Source organism: Bubalus kerabau, chromosome 1, assembly GCF_029407905.1.
Source record: "Bubalus kerabau isolate K-KA32 ecotype Philippines breed swamp buffalo chromosome 1, PCC_UOA_SB_1v2, whole genome shotgun sequence".
In the NCBI taxonomy this organism is placed as follows: Eukaryota; Metazoa; Chordata; class Mammalia; order Artiodactyla; family Bovidae; genus Bubalus; species Bubalus kerabau.
In genome coordinates, this window is record NC_073624.1 from 164,564,072 (window position 1) to 164,580,142 (window position 16,071).

The 16,071-nt window shown below is 43.7% G+C and overlaps 1 protein-coding gene and 1 long non-coding RNA gene across 4 annotated transcripts in view; one reads left to right on the forward strand and one right to left on the reverse strand.

Annotated features, from left to right (window-relative positions):
- Nucleotides 1–406: 406 nt before the first annotated feature.
- Nucleotides 407–2,797, reverse strand: LOC129621588 (uncharacterized). The gene is made up of 3 exons (XR_008699490.1): nucleotides 2,661–2,797; nucleotides 1,513–1,742; nucleotides 407–996 (listed from the first exon to the last, which is right to left on the reverse strand). It is a non-coding gene; the product is annotated as an uncharacterized LOC129621588 (long non-coding RNA).
- Nucleotides 2,798–2,934: 137 nt separating this feature from the next.
- The window catches only part of BMPR1A (bone morphogenetic protein receptor type 1A), a 144,818-nt gene continuing 131,681 nt past the window's right edge, over nucleotides 2,935–16,071 (forward strand). The window contains exon 1 of one of the 3 annotated variants that reach the window (XM_055538080.1): nucleotides 2,935–3,072. The gene's annotated coding sequence lies outside the window, so the exon portion shown is untranslated. Of the gene's footprint in view, nucleotides 3,073–3,295; nucleotides 3,432–3,754; nucleotides 4,002–16,071 lie in introns of those variants that run through there. The other 2 variants (XM_055538091.1, XM_055538073.1) reach the window with 2 other exon arrangements.

A 16,071-nucleotide genomic window follows, 5' to 3' on the forward strand; every position in this document is an offset into this window, starting at 1 on the left:
CACGTTACAAGGCCCGGGCTTCAGGAGCAAGAAAAGGGCTGTGAGTCAGTGCTTAGACGGGGGCCAAGGTGAGGACACCTTGGTGTAAGTAGCAGAGGCAGCAGGTGGCTGAGTCCTGGGCTTGGGGCTAGAGCTTTGAGAAGAGTCTTCCTGCCAGGAGAGGATTGGGTTCTATGGTAAAGGGTGTACTGATAATAGGGAGAGGTCAATTGAGACCATGGACTAGGCAGGACCAAGTGGTGACTACTTTGTAGCAAGAGCTTCACTGAACCATCTTTTAATCACAGGAAACAAGTCCTTTGAAACAAAGAGGAATGAAAACAGAAGTGGGAAAAATCAAGTTATATACAAGCAAAGATAAAATGGGAAGTAAAATATTATACTGATCACAGGAAACACAAATTCAGATTTTTAAACTTTATTTTGTGCACTCAATTAAATATATATAACTATCTTTTTTCTTAAACACAATTTCTGTTTTGGCTTGGTCCTTCTTAATCATGACCTTAACCAGGGTATTATTAACCAATAAAATGTTGTAGTAGTGTGTATGCTGAACAATGTAGCTGTTTCCTCTACTCTTCATAGCACTCTTATCCATTTAATATTGGGTTTGAAAACAACTAAAGCTCTGCCAAGGGCATCCCTTCACTAGTCCCTCCTTACTGAATTCTAAATTATCTCCATATCCATTGATGGCTTAGGGCTGCCTTTGCCTCATAAAGTCTATAGCAGGGAAGTGACTTTGGATGGATTAACTTGGATTAGTCTATTCACCTAATACCGTCCCTGAAAGCAGACATGTCCATTTCACTGAAGATGGTATAACCCATAGCTTCCCTGACTCACCCTCACCTTTTCAACATAGTCTAAGCCACCCTCTAAGACTGGATACAGGGATTCCCTGGCAATGCAGTGGTTAGGGCTCCACACTGCAGGGGGCCCAGATTCCATCTGTGGTCAGGGAACGAGGATCCTGCAAACTGCACAGTGTGGCTGAAAGAAAACAGAAAATTAAATAAACAAACTGGATTTTGATGACAAGGTTCAGAAATGCTTAAAGGAAATTCTGTCTTTTATCTCATTCGTTTAACAAATATTGAGCACTAGTTACGTACTAGGCTCTGCAGAAAGAGTTGAGAACAAGATGGACAAGGTTTTTGCTTTCATGGAGTTTACATTCTAGTGGGTCAGAGAAACTCAGACCATAAACAAATATCTAAATGAAGTAATTTCATACAGTAAAAAGTGGTATAAAGAAAACGAAATTGGCTGTGTCGGGGTGTTAAGATAGGTGATCAGAACACCTCAAGGTGTTCTTGAGGACCTGAGAACTGTAGAAGAGGGGTGATTCTGCAGTCCAAACTAATGCTATGTGATTTGGGCATGCAACTACCACTCTTGAGGCTTATACCTCAAACAGACTATGCAGAGAAAAAAGATCCATTTCCAGAGCATTCTGTTAGCCTACTTAGAGGGAAACTATCACATTAGAGAAAGTTGAATTTGCACCTTGAGGTGTTGCCTTTGAGTTTGGGGGCCAGACCATACGTGTTCAGATGTCTCTTTGGGCTTCCTGGCTGCTCTTGTTCATTTAAGTGGGCAGGAAAACCGGAGAAACAGGCTGGCATGCATACACATGCCAGGAACCAAAGAAAACACCATGCCCTGCTCAGTCGTCAGTACGTAGGTTGCCTGCTGTGATAAAGCTAAGCATTTCAGCCTGGGCACTCAGGTGGGCTCTGTTCAAGGAAAGCAAAAGGATATTAAGTAAAATTCCTGAAAATTTGAAAAGGAGATCCTTTTCTTGAGAAGCAAAGATATGATGACTTAAAATTTGATGCTTCAGTTTTGCTCTAATTTCCACAGTGGGGTATAACACAATTAGGCAGCATGGATTTGTACATTTTGAAGAAGTACTAAATTTCTAACCTGAGGTTGTCTCTTTTATAGACTGATTCATATATTTGAAAATTGAACTAGGCTCTAGAGAGTACACACTCATCATAGTTTTTATCTGCCATGACCCCATTGCTCAGCTTACATCAATGAGTTCTTCGGCTAATCAGTCTCAATCTCCTCAAGCAAAAGGTCCACCCTATCCCTTGACATCAAAGTGGTGTCCTATGTAGGAAACTTGAAAAAGCGACAAATTTTAGGTGATGCAGGGAAACTCATGTATCAAACATTCATCCTGCATACAAAGATACATGACTCTCAAACCTGAGACAGGTACAGAGTTCAGGAAAAAAAATTACAGAATAAGTAGAATTGAAAAAATAATTTGTCATTACAGAAGGCGTCTGAGGCATTAAGGGCAAAGGTGGATAATTTGGAATTACAGAAGGTATCTGAAGCATTAAGGTCAAAGGTGGATAAAAGCGACCTGTGGGGAACAGGATGAAAGATGAACCAAAAACAAAACAAAACAACTTTAAACAAGAATGGAAGGGATTTTAAACATTTAAACAAGAATATAAGGGAATACTCTGGAATCTAAACATCTCTTAAGGGAGAATGTGTGTGAAAACAAATATCAGGGCTTGGCACATTCTTTTCCTTGTCTCTTTTTTACCCATAGTTTATAAAGGTAACTTAAAAAAAAAAAGTATCTTTTGTAAAGAGATAATTTAATTCCATGCATTCGTTGAAAGACTTACCAAAGAGATCAAGGTCACATTTGGTTGTTAAAAAAAGACCAAGACTCTTCACATACAGGACACTGAATACTTGTAATGGCATTTTCCAAAGAATGGGGAGAAAAAAGGAGTGACAACTATTTACGTTTTCCAAATGGAAGGAATCAGACTCTGAGGGTATCCGAGGTCACTAGAGTGAGCGAAACCAGAGACGGGAACAATATTTATAGTCCGCTGACTTCAGTTCTGTTGGGTTAACGCCGCTGCTCAACTTATGCCTTTGGAATTCACGGGCTCCATCATAGGGTTCCCGGGCGGGCCAGGCCTCACAGCTCCTGGATCGACGCGAAAATGCTTCTTTCCCCTCAACTCCCCCTACCTGCGCCTCTGTAGGTTGGCAAAGAGCCCAGAAAGAGAGGCCGAGGAGCTATGGGTAAATAACAGTTGGACTGTGGCTTTGTACGCTTCTTTGTCGCAACGACTACCACCACGGTCGGGCAGTTCTCCGCCATGGCGTGTGAATTGTCAGCGACCAGGCTTACTCCGCAAGCGCTGACCTGCCCTCACGTGTTACGAGTTCTTGTTAGAGATTTAGAGTTTGTCCGGGGAGGGGGCCACACGCAGCAACCCCGGAGCACCGGCAGTGCGGGGGGCCGGGTGAGCGCGAAGCACGCAACGGCGGTATCTGCGCCGCTCCACCGCACTCAGTCCTGTGCGACGCGCGCACGGCTTCTTCTCCACCCGGCTTCCGGAGACTGGCCGGCCCCGCCAAGGCGGCGATGCGGCGTCTCGGTGAGGAGGGGCCGGCAGGGCCGCGCGGAGGAGAAGCCCCCCTCCCTACGGCAGCCCGGCGCCCCCTTGCCGGCGGCCAGCCCTCCTCCCCGGCAGCAGGGCGCCTAGCCCCACAGACCCTTCGGGCACTTCCGCCGCGCGCTCGGCTCTCTTCGCGTCCCCGGCCGGGCGGAGCGGGCGCCCTCCCAGTGCGCGAGCATTGCGCCGAGTCTCGCGGAGGCCGCCCCTCCCCCCGTACCCCGCGCCCGCGCCGCCCCCCACCCCTCCCTCCCGTGCGAGTGTCCGCAGCGGCGGCGGCGGCGGCGGCTGCCGAGATTGGAATCCGCCTGCTGGCGCTCGGCGAAGGAGGAGCGAGGAGGGAGGAGGGCGGGGAGGGCGCAGGAAGGCTCGGACTCCGGCGTGTCCGTCCGCGCGAGACGAGGATTGTACGGCCGCGCGAGGGGCGACCGGGCTGGGGCCGCTGCACGCCCCGGGCGGAGGCCGAGCCGGGCCCCCTGCCTCGCCCCCGCGCCTCGCCGCGCCCACCCCGCTCCGCGCCGAGAGCTGGAGGATGAGTTCCCCAGGGTTCGGGTGAGTTGGCTTGCTCGGAGAGTGCGTGTGCGCGGCGGCAGAGGCCGGCTGCGCCGGGGAGGCCGGCGCGGGCCGCAGGCGAAGTTTCGGGGGGAGCCAGGCGCGCGCGGGAGGCCGGAGCTGGGGGCCGCCAGGCCCGGCTGCCCCGTGGGGGTCTCTGCCGCCCAGGCTGTGACAGGCCGCGGCAGACTGGGCCCTGCCGCCCCGGGCCCAGCCCTGCGGGAGACCCGGGCCCCCGGCAGCCCCCTGCGACGTCCCCGCCTCCTGGCCCCTCTTTGTTCCCCACCCCCGAGTTTCGGGCAGAGTTTGGGGAGGCGGTGTGGGGGAAAGCCGCCACCAAGGACGATTCTTGAATCCTTAAATGGGAAAGGCGCTCACCTCCCTTGCCCGGGAGCGGCGAGAGTGATATTCACGATTTGTCTATTACGTTTCTAAAAGGAAAAAAAGAAAACGAATGTCTGTTTCATGGGGCGGTCGAGCCTGGAAACTGCCAACCCTCGTGCAAAACTTGCCCGCGGGAAGGTGCCAGGGTTCTCGGAGGTTCACCTGTTGTCCTGCGCTGCTTCCGCTGCCATGTCTGTTGTGATTCTGCACTTCAGTTTCTGAAAACTTTATGCTGGATTGACTGTAACCCATTTTTTCTCTTTCCAGACTCCTAGTGGAAAGGTTTGGCAAGAAAAAAATAACTTGCGTCAGGGAAGAAAAATACTGTGCTGTGTGTTAGGGTCTGACGTTTTGTGACTTGTGCTTTTTCAGGCTTTCGAATGTTTTAATTTGGTCTAAGTGCTGCGAGTTTTCTCTTTCAAACGGTTAGCAAACTGTTCTGAGGACATAGTACGAACTTGGCACGTTCACCTGTGTTACGTCATTTAATCCTTAGGATAATCCTGGTTATTGTATTCCTCGTTTTTTAAGAAGAGGAAATCGAGACGGAGAGAGGTTGAATAACTTGACTAAGTGAGCTGAGATTTGAACCCAAGATTTTCTCTGTTACTCGAAATCTGTTAGAGTGAGGCACGCGAAGAGTTAAACAGCAACAATTACAAAAAGCCTTTCTCTGCAAACACTCAAGTTTAGGAGCGCTTTTCAGTTCCCTCATAATTGAAATGATCGCTATTTTGTTGCTTGAGTTGAAAACAACTCCTTTATTGTATTTATTTCAAAAGAGCAGTTCAAGTCGGAATTAAAGTAGAATGTATTAATGCCTATCAATTTTCAGTTGTTGAAATAGTTTGTGAACTAGAATTTAAATATTTAAAATTAAAGCTAAACTAGGGCAGTTCTGAGCTAGAAAACGGATGAAATTTTACAAAAGGCCAACTGAAATTTAGAATGCCCTTTTAATAGAACCTGTATGGCGCTTCTGTTTTGGGTTCCCCCGCCCTGCGCATTCTCTGTAGAACTCTTTTGAAACTTTCTACTCGCTTCACTTCACATCCTTTCTTGAGAACACTGAGGTTTCCAGTGGGAGCTCCTTCCAGAATTTTTACTGGATTCCTTTTATCATCATCTTCTTTTCCTTCCATCTTAGTGGAGGAATATGTTTTTTTCTTCTTCCTAGTTAATACATTTCAGTTTTTTCTTTTCTTTCCTACTTAATGGAGTTTGTTACTCTCTTAGAGTACTTGTTTACCCTTTAATTCACTACTCCCTCCACCTGCTTGTTGCTGCTTTACCTTTTCAAATCATATTAACAACAACAAAAATTGTCCTTATAGAAGTAATACATGTTCGTTAAAAATAGAGCAAAACTGAAGTGAAATTAAAATTCATTCCATAAAATTAACTCGAGACATTACCAAGAGTAATTTACTTTTCCTGCCTTGACTTCCTGACCATCCATTCATTTCTTAACCCATGGTATCTGAATTTCACCTTCGCAAAGGTCACCTGTAACCTAATAAACACTTTTGGGCCTCCTTTCTAAGTCAACTTGAACTTTTTGTAGCTTTTAGCGTCAACCCATCATTCTTGGAATGCCTTTCCTTGTCTATCCTTCATCTGCCCATTTTATTCAACAAATACTACATTTTAACATAACACAGGAGGCAGCAGAAGGCAAAGACAGACAGGGTGCCTTTCCCTCATGGAGCTTAGAGTCTATTGAAGCAGACATGAATTCTGTAATTAAATATAATTGTATAATTAAAGTGCAGAGTATTTATAAGAGCTTAAAATGAGGACCTGACCTAGTGATGGTTTATGTTGGAAGAATCTTAGAAGGCCTTCTTGAAATTGTTACTTTGGAACCCTGTGAACAGTTCTGAAGGATGAATATGAATTTCCTAGATGAAAATAGGGCTTCTCTGGCATTATACTGACTTTGTTATTCTTTGTCCCCTTTCCACTTTCTGGTCGTCCTTCTTCCTGATTGATCTAAGTGTTCTCCAAGTTTCACTTTTCAGATCATTTTTCATACTTCTCTGGTCTTTTGACATTATTATTTCAGACCCTTCTGTCTGAATAATTCTCAAGTCTCTATTCTTTATTTCTTTTCTGCCCTTGAATCCTGGTTTTTCCAGTTGTTTTACGAATATCTCTACCTGATTATTCAGGTAGTGTTCTTACCAAACTTGCTTCCCCGGTGCTCCTTATTTCTGTCGATGTTATCCCAAACGCAGACCTTTTCCCATCCCATCACGTGTTGTCTGTAGTCAACATCTATTGGTTCTCCTTTCATGGTACTGTCACTTTTCTCTCTGTTCATGCCAGCTCTGGTTCAGTTCTTAATACACGTTGGTATCAAGGTTATAATAGATTTATAAAATGAGTTGGACCACTTTAATCCTGTTTCTCTTTTCAGAAACAGTTTAGACTGAGATTATCTTTTATTTGAGAGTTGGGCAGAACTCACCTATAAGAGCATTCAAGCTTAGATTTTTTTTTTTTTTCCTGGAAAGGAATTTGAATACCATTTCAACTTATTACATAGCAGTTGATCTTTGTAGGTTTTCTATTTCTTGTGTGAATTTTAGTGTTGAATATTTTTCCAGAAATGTATTTAAGTTTTCAAGTCTAGTGTTGTTTGGTTTTCACAAAGTTCATTTTTCTTTAAATTGTTTAGTTTGCTGTAGTCGTATACAATATTATGTCCTATGTATATCTTTGTATATTTCATAATTTTCCCTCTTCAGTCTTTTTTTCCCTGCTAACTGAAGCAGATTCTCATCCCACCTGGACTAGTGTTATGACTTTATTGCCTTTACTTCCTTATCCAGGTTATCTTAGGCATCGCTGCCTAAATTAATCTTGAGTCCTTTTCATTTCCCCTACTCAGAAGTTTCCAGTGTCTTCTGTTAAATGAAATTGTTTTCTTCGGATTCGCCTCAGATTTGCCAGATTCTTATAAGGGAATGGCAACCCACTCCAGTACTCTTGCCTGGAAAATTCCATGGACTGAAGAGCCTGGTAGGCTATAGTCCATGGGGCTGCAAAGAGTCGGACGCGATTGAGCAACTTCACGTCACGTATCTTCCACTATTTTTGCTTCCTGCCCGTGTTCTTTCCCTGCTGCTTCTGCTGTTGCTTATAACTGTTCCATCTACTTGGATGAATAAATGGCTGATTGTCATATGTACAAGTCCTGCCCATTCTTCAAGCCCCATTTCAGATTCCATCTCTTTTTGAAGTCTTCCTCTTTTTCTTCTTCTGGATGGAGTTCTTTGTGAAGGAAAGGGTTTTCTAAAAGTATGAAGTCGTTTAATCTAATATTTTATTCTTGCATTTACTCACTTGTCTTTTTTTTCTTGTAGTTTTATTGAGATATAATTGACATACAGCACTCTCTTAAGTTTAGGGTGTACAGCATAACAATTTGACTTCCATACATCATGAAACGATTATCATTGTAAGTTTAGTGAACATCCATCATTTCATATAGATTCAAAATTAAAGAATGGAAAAAAGTTTTATTCCTGTGATGAAAACTCTTCAGATTTACTCTTGTCAGCTTTCATATATAACGTACAGCAGTGTTAATTATATTTATCATATTGCTGTACATTACATCCCTAGTACTTAGTTGTCTTATAACTGAAAGTTTGTGGCTTTTGCCACTCATTTGTCTTTTTAAATAAGCAACCTTATTGAAATATAATTCGTGTATAGTTATATATGTACACATGTTAAGTGTATAATTTTGTGAGTCATTTGATCTTTTACAGCACTTTTTATACAAATACTAGCTCTGCTCCTAAGCCTGTAGAATGGGTCTGTAACTGGCTTTGCAAAAGGCCCCTATCTGGCCTAGCAGCAGTTGGACATCAATTATAGTAGTATTGATTGGACTTTTGGATCTTAGGAGCAGGGAGCCATGGAGAGAAAGGAAAATGAATTTCCTCTCAGGCTAAATTTTGATCTAGAAAGTGTTTCCTTCTTCCCTCTTCTACTTTTTATTAGTGTTTATGCTTTTAGAATGCTGTTTTAAAACCTCAAGGTCATTATTGACCGGGTCAGTCCAACTCTTTAACACTTACAAGATTAAATGCTGAATTGTGTTGAATTATGCCAACTATAAGATACACCCTCATTTTATAGACCACTTATAAAGACAATATGCTTCTGGTTGATTTTAAGAAGCCATGGATTGCACCTTCATTTCAGAAATGCTAAGATATGGAAAATATATGTGCTTTAGAATTAATGAGTGGGATTTCTCTTACTTATCAAAACTCCTATTCCTTTAGCGAACATGTTGGGAAGAAGAATTTAAACCACATTTATGTGGGAAGGGTTTATAGCCCCACTGTTACGGTGAATAGAGAGGGTGCTTGCTAAACCTCTTGAGCAAGTAAAATGTTTCATGCACTATAGAGAAACACTTATATGTTTGGATGGGATCTCTTCACAACTGGGTATGCCAGCCTGATCATGAGGTACTTGACTCCCCCCAGATTTTCGTCTTCATTTCTTTTGCTCATTTTCTGAACTGACAGGTTTCTAAAGCGCTGATAATTTTCACAAAATGGCACAGATTATATAAGGGGGAGTTGTGGTAGAGTTGTGATAGCCAGTTTTGTGGATTATTTTAAAGACAATATCCAGTATTTATATATCATCATTAACAATCATCATATACTTAGTTTTCTAAAAAGTAAATATAAAAATAATTGTAAATATTTGGATAATTTGCTAAATTATAGTTACGTTTGTCAGTTTTATAGCCAACATTAAAAAATTTTTATTGATGTATAGTTGCTTTACAATGTTAATTTCTGCTCTACAGCAGAGTGTAGATTTGGTTATACATATATATATTCTTTCCCATTATGATTTATCACAGGATACTAAATACAGTTCCCTGTGTTATACAGTAAGATCTTGTTTATCTATCCTATATATAATTATTTGCATCTGCTAATCCCAAACTCCCAGTCCTTCCCTCCCTCACACTCCTACTTCTTGGCAATAGCAAGGCTATCTCTATGTCTGTGAGTCTGTTTCTGTTTTATAGGTAAATTCATTTCTGTCCTACTGTAGACTCCACGAGTGATATCATATGCTATCTGTTTGTCTGATTTACTTTGCTTGGTATGATAGCCTCCAGGTCCATCCATGTTGCTGCAGATGGCGTTAGTCCACTCTTTTTCATGGCTGAGTAGTATTTCATTGTGTACATGTACCACACCTGTCCTTTCCTCTGTGGATGGGTGTTTAGGTTGCTTCCATGTCTTAACTACTGGGAATAGTGCTGTACAGCTAATATTTTAAAAGTCTATGAGTTCTAAAAATTGAAAAGAAAGAAACAAAAGGATGTTTTCAAAGATCTCCAGTAATGTGTTTTGAAGAAGGCACTAGAGTATTGTCCTAAGGAGATCATATGATTAGTGGAATCCATCTTTTGGTGGACTCAGATCAGATCAGTCGCTCAGTCGTGTCCGACTCTTTGCGACCCCATGAATCGCAGCACGCCAGGCCTCCCTGTCCATCACCAACTCCCGGAGTTCACTCAGACTCAGTCCATCGAGTCAGTGATGCCATCCAGCCATCTCATCCTCTGTCGTCCTCTTACCCCCAATCCCTCCCAGCATCAGAGTCTTTTCCAATGAGTCAACTCTTCGCATGAGGTGGCCAAAGTACTGGAGTTTCAGCTTTAGCATCATTCCTTCCAAAGAAATCCCAGGGCTGATCTCCTTTAGAATGGACTGGTTAGAGCTCCTTGCAGTCCAAGGGACTCTCAAGAGTCTTCTCCAACACCACAGTTCAAAAGCATTAATTCCTCGGTGCTCAGCCTTCTTCACAGTCCAACTCTCACATCCATACATGACCACAGGAAAACCCATAGCCTTGACTAGATGAACCTTTGTTGGCAAAGTAATGTCTCTGCTTTTGAATATGCTATCTAAGTTGGTCATAACTTTCCTTCCAAGGAGCAAGCGTCTATTAATTTCATGGCTGCAGTCACCATCTATAGTGATTTTGGAGCCCAGAAAAATAAACTCTGACACTGTTTCCACTGTTTCCCCATCTATTTCCCATGAAGTGATGGGACTGGATGCCATGATCTTCATTTTCTGAATGTTGAGCTTGAAGCCAACTTTTTCACTCTCCACTTTTACTTTCATCAAGAGGCTTTTGAGTTCCTCTTCACTTTCTGCCATAAGGGTGGTGTCATCTGCATATCTGAGGTTATTGATATTTCTCCCGGCAATCTTGATTCCAGCTTGTGCTTCTTCCAGTCCAGCGTTTCTCATGATGTACTCTGCATATAAGTTAAATAAGCAGGGTGACAATATACAACCTTGACGTACTCCTTTTCCTATTTGGAACCAGTCTGTTGTTCCCTGTCCAGTTCTAACTGTTGCTTCCTGACCTGCATACAGATTTCTCAAGAGGCAGATCAGGTGGTCTGGTATTCCCATCTGTTGAAGAATTTTCCACAGTTTATTGTGATCCACACAGTCAAAGGCTTTGGCATAGTCAATAAAGCAGAAATAGATGTTTTTCTGGAACTCTCTTGCTTTTTCCATGATCCAGTGGATGTTGGCAATTTGATCTCTGGTTCCTCCGCCTTTTCTAAAACCAGCTTGAACATCTGGAAGTTCACAGTTCACATATTGCTGAAGCCTGGCTTGGAGAATTTTGAGTGTTACTTTACTAGCATGTGAGATGAGTGCAATTGTGCGGTAGTTTGAGCATTCTTTGGCATTACCTTTCTTTGGGATTGGAATGAAAACTGACCTTTTCCAGTCCTGTGGCCACTGCTGAGTTTTCCAAATTTGCTGGCATATTGAATGCAGCACTTTCACAGCATCATCTTTCAGGATTTGAAATAGCTCAACTGGAATTCCATCACCTCCACTAGCTTTGTTCGTAGTGATGCTTCCTAAGGCCCACTTGACTTCACATTCCAGGATGTCTGGCTCTAGGTCCGTGATCACACCATCGTGATTATCTGGGTTGTGACGATCTTTTTTGTACAGTTCTTCTGTGTATTCTTGCCACGTCTTCTTAATATCTTCTGCTTCTGTTAGGTCCATACCATTTCTGTCTTTTATCGAGCCCATCTTTGCATGAAATGTTCCCTTGGTATCTCTAATTTTCTTGAAGAGATCTCTAGTCTTTCCCATTCTGTTGTTTTCCTCTATTTCTTTGCATTGATCGCTGAGGAAGGCTTTCTTATCTCTCCTTGCTATTCTTTGGAACTCTGCATTCAGATGCTTAAATCTTTCCTTTTCTCCTTTGCTTTTCGCTTCTCTTCTTTTCACAGCTTTTTGTAAGGCCTCCCCAGACAGCCATTTTGCTTTTTTGCATTTCTTTTCCATGCGGATGGTCTTGATCCCTGTCTCCTGTACAATGTCATGAACCTCATTCCATAGTTCATCAGGCACTCTATCTATCAGATCTAGACCCTTAAATCTATTTCTCACTTCCACTGTATAATCATAAGGGATTTGATTTAGGTCATACCTGAATGATCTAGTGGTTTTCCCTACTTTCTTCAATTTAAGTCTGAATTTGGCAATAAGGAGTTCATGATCTGAGCCACAGTCAGCTCCTGGTCTTGTTTTTTGCTGACTGTATAGAGCTTCTCCATCTTTGGCTGCAAAGAATATAATCAATCTGATTTCTGTGTTGACCATCTGGTGTTGTCCTTGTGTAGAGTCTTCTCTTGTGTTGTTGGAAGAGGGTGTTTGTTATGACCAGTGCATTTTCTTGGCAAAACTCTATCAGTCTTTGCCCTGCTTCATTCCGTATCCCAAGGCCAAATTTGCCTGTTACTCCAGGTGTTTCTTGACTTCCTACTTTTGCATTCCAGTCCCCTATAATGAAAAGGACATCTTTTTTGGGTGTTAGTTCTAAAAGGTCTTGTAGGTCTTCATAGAACCGTTCAATTTCAGCTTCTTCAGCGTTACTGGTTGGGGCATAGACTTGGATTACTGTGATATTGAATGGTTTGCCTTGGAAACGAACAGAGATCATTCTGTCGTTTTTGAGATTGCATCCAAGTACTGCATTTTGGACTCTTTTGTTGACCATGATGGCTACTCCATTTCTTCTGAGGGATTCCTGCCCGCAGTAGTAGATATAATGGTCATCTGAGTTAAATTCACCCATTCCAGTCCATTTCAGTTCGCTGATTCCTAGAATGTTGACATTCACTCTTGCCATCTCTTGTTTGACCACTTCCAGTTTGCCTTGATTCATGGACCTGACATTCCAGGTTCCTATGCAATATTGCTCTGGACAGCATCGGACCTTGCTTCTATCACCAGTCACATCCACAGCTGGGTATTGTTTTTGCTTTGGCTCCATCCCTTCATTCTTTCTGGAGTTATTTCTCCACTGATCTCCAGTAGCATATTGGGCACCTACTGACCTGGGGAGTTTCTCTTTCAGTATCCTATCATTTTGCCTTTTCATACTGTTCATGGGGTTCTCAAGGCAAGAATACTGAAGTGGTTTGCCATTCCCGTCTCCAGTGGACCACATTCTGTCAGATCTCTCCACCATGACCCGCCCATCTTGGGTTGCCCCTCGGGCATGGCTTAGTTTCATTGAGTTAGACAAGGCTGTGGTCCTAGTGTGATTAGATTGACTAGTTTTCTGTGAGTATGGTTTCAGTGTGTCTGCCCTCTGATGCCCTCTTGCAACACCTACCGTCTTACTTGGGTTTCTCTTACCTTAGGTGTGGGGTATCTCTTCACGACTGCTTCAGCAAAGCGCAGCCAATGCTCCTTACCTTGGACGAGGGGTATCTCCTCACCAGCACCCTTCCTGACCTTCAACGTGGGATAGCTCCTCTAGGCCCTCCTGCGCCCGCGCAGCCACGGCTCCTTGGATGTGGGGTTGGTCCTCCCAGCCACCGCCCCTGGCATTGGGCGTGGGGTAGCTCCTCCTGCCTGCAGCCCCTGGCCTTGGGCTTAAGGGTGTGGGGTATCTCCTCCAGGCTGCTGCCCCTGACCTCGGACGCGGGGTAACTCCTGTCCTCACCGCCCCTGACCTCGGACGCTGGGTATCTCCTCTCGGCCCCCCACCCCCCCACCCCCGAGCTCGGACGTGGGGTAGCTCCTCTCGGCCGTTCCTGCGCCGTCGCAGTCTGGCACTCTCGGCCGCTGCCCCTGAGCTCGGACGCAGGGTAACTCCTCTTGGCCGCCGCCCTTTGGGCATGGGGTCCTCCCAGCTTCTGCCCCTGACCTCTGACATGGGGTAGCTCCTCTCGCCGGCGCTTTAGCGCGCCGGTCGCGGCCCGCGGCCAGTTAAATATGGAACTAATGAATTACTGAATAGATAAGGAAAGATATTCTTGTGTATTTTTTATTGAAAACGGGTGGACACTTACATTACCATATGTAAAATAGCCAGTGGGAATTTGCTGTATGACACGAGGAACTCAAACCAGGGCTCTGTAAGAACCTTGAGGGGTGGGATGTGGAGGGAGGTGGAAGGGAGGTTCAGGAGGGAGAAGCCATATGTATACTTATGGCTTGTTTATGTTGATGTTTGGCAGAAACCAACACAGTTCTGTAAAGCAGTTATCTTTCAATTAAAAAACATTTAAAATTAAAAAAATAACTGGTGGATTTGAGCTATCCTGCCTGATATTATGCACGTTGTTACTCTTCTGTTACATTTGTGATGAACTTTGTTTTCTTACTGTAAACATTTTTCATACCACTAATAACATCTGAAGCTGTAGGGCTTGGCTATTGCTCTATATGTATATAATTGGCTGTTCCTTGAAGGGCTTTCTTGGTGGCTCAGATGGTAAAGAATTTGCCTGCAATGCAGGAGATCCGGGTTCAATCCCTGGGTTGATCCTCTGGAGAAGGGAATGGCTTCCCACTCCATTATTCTTGTCTGGAGAATTCTTTGGACAGAGGAGCCTGGCAAACTAAAGTCCATGGGGTCAGACATGATTAAGCCCCTAACACATTCACTTCACTTAAGAATAGGGGTATGTCAAGTGTGAGGATAAAATATTCAAATTTACAATTTTGGAGATAAGTTACATAGTGGATAATCAGTTTGGAGAAAAGAAGACCAAAGACACTGAAACGTGTAGGGAAGCTGTTCGTCCTTGCTCACACTTAGGATGGTGGCAGGTAATTAGGATGTAGAATGGATGGGACTTGGTAATTAGCTGTGGAGGAGAGGAGTGGGGTTGTCAAGAGTAACTCCCAGGTTCCTAGATTGAAAACCTGGCAAGGTAGATGTGTGTTAACTGAGATGAAAAAAGTAGGGGGAGACCTGGTTTCTGGAGGAAACACCAGGTGGAGATTTCTACTTGCAAGTTGCATTTATAGGTCTGGAGTTTGACAGAGGTTTGAGTTGGCGGTAGATAGACATTTGGAATTGAATACCATGTAAATTGTATATTCCAGCAGTGGGAACTAGGTGGCTCTCTAAAGTGACCTTTGTTTACAAGTGACAAAACTAACTCAGATTAGCTTAAAGCGGGGAAAGCTCCCCCCAACCACCTCCCAAACCCATTTTTGGGAAAAGACTAGAAATAAATATGACTGGATCTAAGTGTTCAGATGATGTAATTGGGAATCTGTCTTCTCTGCTTTATTACCACTTTTTTGGCCTCGATTTCAGCAGGTACTTTGATCTGGCAGCGAGGACCACTGGTAGCTCCAGGGTTACATGGTCCTTACTGCTGAAGGTTCAGGAGAGGGAAAAGCACTTCTTTCCCAGGTGCGTGTGCTCTGTCTCACGGAGAGATTGTTACTGAGTCCACACGGAATGCAGGGTACCATCATTGCCAGAACTGGCTTATGTGCCCACGGAGGCAGTCAGGGACTGACAGCCTTCTTGGAGCCGTGTGAAGTGGGCAAGTGGTTGTTTCCTCAAAGAAAGGTGGCTCTGAGTAGGTTGTTGTTGAGTCACTGAGTTGTGTCTGACTCTGCGACCCACTGGACCGCAGCGTGCCAGGCTTCCCTGACCTTCACTATCTCTGGGAGTTTGCTCAAACTCATGTCCGTTGACTTGGTGATGCTATCTGGGTAGGTATACGACATAAATCCACTATTTTAAAGGTTCTTAACCCCTTTCAAGGACATTTTTTGAGTATCTGAAGAAAAATACACAAATATAGCAATTAAGTAAATAAATTCACCTTGACGAAGGTGAAAGAGTATAGTGAAAAAACTGGCTTGAAACTCAACATTAAAAAAGAAAACTAAGATTTCAGCATCCAGTAATCATGGCGTCCATCACTTCATGGCAATAGAAGGAGAAAAAAGTGGAAGTAGTGACAGATTTTATTGTCTTGGGAGCCAAAATTACTGCAGATGGTGACTGGAGCCTTGAAAGTAAACAGTGCTTGCTCCTTGGAAGGAAGGCTGTGACAAACCTAGATGGCATATTAAAAAGCAGAGACATCACTTGGCTGACAAAGTCTGTATAGTCAAACCTGGGGTTTTTTCAGTAGTTGTATACAGATGGGAGAGTTGGATCATGCAGAAGGCTGAGCACCAAAGAGCTGATGCTTTCAAATTGTGGTGCTGGAGGAGACTCTTGAGAGTTCCTTGGACTGCATGGAGATCAAACCAGTCAATCCTGAAGGAAATCAACCCTGAATATTCATTGGAAGGACTGATGCTGAAGCTGAAGCTCCAGTACTTTG